Here is a 5985-nt window from a genome sequence, read left to right as displayed (position 1 = left end):
GCCCACCGTGTGGGTTAAAAGCAGGAAGGCGCTAAAATTTTGCACGGCCATGATAGCAAGGCAGGTCAGAGGATAGCCTGCCAATTATGTTGGCAACAACGTTGGTACCAAGGGCGAAGGACGAAGAGAACCATTTTCCTGCTCGTAATACGAGGCGGACCAATAAGCAAAGTTCTCGTCCATCGGTGGTTACCGGAATGTCATCAACAATAGTAACAGGGTCTTACTGACAGAGTTGTACACCGAGGTGCTTACTTAAGCAGGGATTTATCTCTGCTTAGACAAGTTAGATGACAAGAAAGGTGAAACAAAACAATGGAAAGGAAGATGTGATTATTATGATAACCAGACTAATGAAAAGGAAAGATGTTTATACCCAAGTGTTAGAGTATAACTTTCCCAAGGAAAGGCAGAGCATGATAGGGCTTCAAGTATTAAGCCGTTTAGACAAAGGGGCAAGGAATTTATGAGGTTTACCCATACAACGGTGTTTGGATAATTGATCAAGAACAGTTAGCATTGCGCTCCCAATGTTCTTGTTGATGATCGGAGTACCACACACATGCTTCGGGATAGTGTTGACATGGCCATCGGGGAAATGTCAGACTTCGGATACACAAAGGATCCATCGGAACAACTTATAAAATAAGTCATACAATTTTAACAAGGAAAAGATGAGGATGGGGCCCACGGGCTCAGCAACAATTAATCGAGGGGGTAAGGATGTTATTTCTCATCATGAATTCGGTTGATATCCTAGAAAAGTTTGGAATGATGATGATGATCACGACACATTTGTCGAGAGGTTTCATGAAGATGTAATCGATCAACGACGACATTACGCAAAAGAAATGATGAAGTGTAAGGTTAATTGAATCACGAGTATGACACAAACTCGAAAGCAAGCTTGCTGTTCATGGCAAAATGGTATGACGAGGAAGATCGACATAAGCTTAGCTCGTCGTCGAAAATTGTGCTCCGGAAAGGACCTGGTAGCACAGTTAAAATTTAGCATGATAATGATATAACCGATCAAGCTAGGAATGATGTGATGGAGTATCATTGTAATGAGAATTCACAAGTGGTAGTGCAATGACACAATATACTTGAGATAACAAGGGGCAATACTTGAGGTAGATCAAAAATAGAGGTTAGACAATGAAATGATCTGCAGAAGACAAGTATTTTAACTTGTCCGAGAAATGGAGTTAAGGAGAAACTATGGTCGGAACCACGGTTACGAATGATCAAACCACCGATACAAGATGAACTTATAAAAAGGGGTAATCATATTTACGAGCAGCTTCCACGGTAAGTTCTACATCGGGTCCATGGGCATGAACACAAGGGTTCAAGGTCGACTCCCACTTATTCAATGCATAACCTTTCATTCACTCCTCGTTTTTCAAAGAAAATGCAGTGCAGAGGATTTATCTGGCGAAGTACCAGAAGAGTAAGACTCGTGAGAACTCTCGGGTTCACTCGGATTACGGAAGGCATAAGTTCAACCCATCGGGGCATTTTTACGAATCTATACAACCATCAACCAAGCAAAAGATACGAGTTCGAAAGCAAAGTATCGAAGTCAAAGGAGATGATACAATATACTGAAGGTATTATGCATCAGGGAAATACTGATAAGATTTTGGATGTGAAGGACACTGTCGGATAACAACCCAGCAATGGATCTGGCGATTCACGACAGAGTTGATGTGAGTATCGGTAATCAATCAGATGAAGAAGGGGATGCAAAGGCATCGGCTTATATAAACGTCTGAATGATTCGATGCTTGGGTACACAGGAATTATGATTTCAAGACGAAGGATCAGAAGCAGAGGCTCTGATCAAAAGATGAGTAAGTTGAATAGACTTAGAGGTGCACCCGATCAAATCTTGATTGGGCAAGAACCAACTCATATTCGAAACAATGCCTGAGCCGGAAAGAAGATTTCCAAGGATTAATTGATGATCGTGTGCATTCTCACACATGCTGAATCAACATGATCAGAATGTTAATCCCAAAGGATTTTAACGAATATCGCTAGACAAATGGAATTAACCAGAAAGCAAGTATGCAAGAATTCCAAGAGCAACAGGTTGTAGAGGATTTTCGGAAGATCAAATAGTATTTCGAAGTATTTTGTGAATCACACGAACAACTGAGGATGAACTGATCCTCGATGAGTGCAAGGAATTATTCGAAGGGGGGTATTCATGGGGCAAAGAACTGCAAGGCAGTAAGCTCAAAGGATTCTCGAAACAATAGAGAATTTCGGGGCATCTTGTAATATCAGGAGCAACTAGGGATGAAGGTACAAGCGGCAAGGATGTTATTCAAGGGGATTACCGGTGGTCAGGAACTGCAAGGCAGTTGGTATAGGGTCTCAAGAAACATCGAGGAGTATCCGCAGAATCTTCTGGCGAAGCAAGCGATCACCAATAATGTCGAGGCTCTCCAGGAGGAAGTGGGTACGAGAACCTAATGTCAGAGTTTAGTAAAATGGTTAACCCGAATAGAAGAGAGATCAGAGTCCCAGAGTATAGACGAGGAATAAAAGATCCTAATACCACCCAATGGCGACGTGGGCCCATAAGCCACACTTTTAGTAAAAGTTTTTCAGTGACTAGACTCAACTTCGGCCAAGGAGTTGGAAAGGGGGCTACCTACAGGCAGTTGGCTCTGATACCAACTTGTGACGCCCTCGATTCAATTGTACACTAATCATACACGCAAATGTGTACGATCAAGATCAAGGACTCACGGGAAGATATCACAACACAACTCTAGTCACAAATTAAAATAATACAAGCTTTATATTACAAGCCAGGGGCCTTGAGGGCTCGAATACATAAGCTCGAAAACACAAGAGTCAGCGGAAGCAACAATATCTGAGTACAGACATAAGTTAGACAAGTTTGCCTTAAGAAGGCTAGCACAAAAGCAACATTGATCGAAAAGGCAAGGCCTCCTGCCTGGGAGCCTCCTAACTACTCCTGGTCGTCGCGGTCTTCATGAGGTAGTAGGCACCCTCGTGGTAGTAGTAGTCGTCGTCGAAGGTGGCGTCTGGCTCCTGGATTCCACCATTTGGTTACAACAACCAGAAAGAAGAAAGAAGGGGGAAAAGGGGTAGCAAAGCAACCGTGAGTACTCATCCAAAGTACTCGCAAGCAAGGATCTACACTACATATGCAACATTATCAAAGGAAGGCTGTATATGTGGACTGGGCTGCAGAAATGCCAGAATAGAGAGAAGGCCTAGTCCTATCAAAGACTAGCATCTTCTGGAAAACCACCATCTTGCAACAATCAGGAGGGAGTAGAGTAGCATAAAGTAAAGTAGTAGTGTTATCAACCTCGGCCAGAGATCCTTTCTCGACTCCCTGCGAGAAAGCAATCCCAAAGCCATACTATCCAGTTATCATCACAATCCAATTCTCACCACCATCCAGTTCTAGTTGTATCGATCGGGATACAACTCCGAGTGTCCGTTACCGTAGGACAGGCTATCGATAGATGTTTTCTTCCCTGCAGGGGTGCACCAACTTACCCACCACGCTCGATTAACTCCGGCCGGACACACTTTCCTGGGTCATGCCCGGCCTCGGCCAAACAATACGCCGCAACCCGACCTAGGCTTAATAGAGAGGCCAGCACGCCGGCTAAACCTATGCCCCCAGGGGTCATGGGCCATCTCCCCGGGAACTCCTGCACGTTGCGAACGCGGCCGGTGAGTAGACCTAGCTACCTCCTTAAAAAGGTAGGTGCTTACCAGTCCAACCCGGTGCGCGCCGCTCAGTCACTGACGTCTATAAGCTTCGGCTGATGTATACGACGCAGAACGCCCATACTATGCCCACGTGATGGTTAGTGCTATCAGGCCAGAGGCCCCTCGGATCAAATATCCAAATCGTAGTGGATTAGGAACGCGCGGTAACAAGCAGAGACTCACGAAAGATGTGACCCCGTTGCCCCGTCTCGAGGACTTGCGGCAAGGGCTAAGAATGGCCGACCACGCCTCGTAATTATCTCTCGGGCACCTTCTAGGTCAACCCGACTCCACATCACTCGCAATTATGCTCGCGCGGGTACCCCTCAGGGTCAACCCGTCTTTAGTAACATGGTTCAGTGTAAAGTCATAGTAACCATAGTAACCGTGTGTCCAAACATCAAGGGGAAAACCCGAGGAATCACCCCCGGTGAATTCTACTCGATGTAATCATCAAGGTGAACGTAAGAGGGACCACCCTCGAGGTTCACACTTGAGTGGTTGCACGACAGAGTCGTATCAGAAGTGGTTAAAGAGGAAATCACCCTCGATGACCAGGACCGAATAGCTACACTATAGGGTTAACATCAGAAGTGCTGTAGAGGTCTCACCCTCGGCACTCGATAGTAACCTAGTAGTGTCGAGCAACTAAGGGGAAAGTGATGTGCAGTGCCGGGGCCTGGTCTTCGATCCCATTGATCGGGTCTTCAATGATGAAGCAGAGGCAACAAGGATAAGGTGGGGGGTCACTGATGGCTCGGCTACCAACCTATACTAAGCAGTTTAGGATAAGCAGGTAAGGTAACAATAAGCCGGTACAAAAGCAGGCTATGCATCAGAATAGGAGCAATCAATAACAGTAGTAAAATCTAATGCAAGCATAAGAGACTGGAATGGGCGATATCGGGATGATCAAAGGGGGGGCTTGCCTGGTTGCTCTGGCAAGGAGGGGTCGTCGTCGACGTAGTCGATCACAGGGGCAACATCGGTCTCAGGGTCTATCGGAGAGAAGAGGGGGAAGAAACAGTAAATATAAAGCAAACATAGCATCACAAAGCATACCGTGGCAAAATGATGTGCCGGGTGTGACCTAACGTATGGCTACACGATAAAGGTGAAGGGGGAATTCAACCGGGAATGTTTTCCCGGTTCCGGAGCTGTGTCAGACAGATGACCGGAGGGGGAATGTTCCATGTTCAGATAGTTAGAGGTATCTGACAGCTAAACGGACCGCGCATCCGGATTCGTCACGTTTTCCTGAGCAACTTTCATGCAGAAAACATTTTCATCCGAGTTACGGTTTATTTTCTATGAATTTTCAAAGATTAAACCATTTTCTGGAATTATTTAAATTAACAGAAAATGAAATATGACGCCAGCAGAGTGTCAGCATGACATCAGCAGGTCAACAGACCCGCTGACTGGTCAAACTGACCAGTGGGTCCCACATGTCATAGAGAGAGGGCTAACAGTGGGGTTATTTTAATTGAACAGGTGTTAGTTAGCAGTTGGGCCCCACATGTCAGTCTCTAAAATGCAACTAATTAGGTTTTAATTAATAAAATGTTGGTTAAACTAATTACACGGTGGGGCCGTATGTCAGCGTCTCTGGGCTGCCCAGTCAGTAGTTGACTGGGTCAACCCAGTCAACTGGGACCCGCTGGGCCCAGCGTCAGTGACTCAGGTGATGGGGCCCATGCATCCATGTTGGCGGCTGCGCCGGGGAGGGCTTCGGTGACCAAGGCGACGGCGGCGCCTCGCCGGAGTTGGTCGGGGCCGCGCTACAGGGGGCCTCCGGACCTACGGCTTGGACCTAAGGGCGCGACCCGGTGCCGCGCACAAGATGGTGACGACGACCGGCGTCGGGGACGACCGGAGCATCGCCGGCGACGAGAAAGGCGGCGCCGAGCTTCGGGCGTGTGATGGCGAAGGCGAAGCAACGTGCTATGGAATGAAAGGAAAGGCTGGGGAGGATCCCCGTGGTGCGGCGAGTCCAGCGGGCTTGAGCCCGTGACCAAAAGGTCACCGGAGCCTCGCCGACGGCGAGCTCCGCAGTGATGCATTCCGGAGCTCATCGGGGATGATTTTAGGAGGCACGGGAGGGAGCGTGCGCGTGTGCGTTGGGCTCCTGGGAACCCCAGGAGCACAACTGTGAGCTCAGGCGAGCGTGTCGACGGTCACAACGACGGCAACGAGCTCGTCGGTGGAGCTCGGCTC

Source organism: Triticum dicoccoides, chromosome 1B, assembly GCF_002162155.2.
Source record: "Triticum dicoccoides isolate Atlit2015 ecotype Zavitan chromosome 1B, WEW_v2.0, whole genome shotgun sequence".
In the NCBI taxonomy this organism is placed as follows: domain Eukaryota; kingdom Viridiplantae; phylum Streptophyta; class Magnoliopsida; order Poales; family Poaceae; genus Triticum; species Triticum dicoccoides.
Note: the sequence above shows the minus strand (reverse complement) of the source record.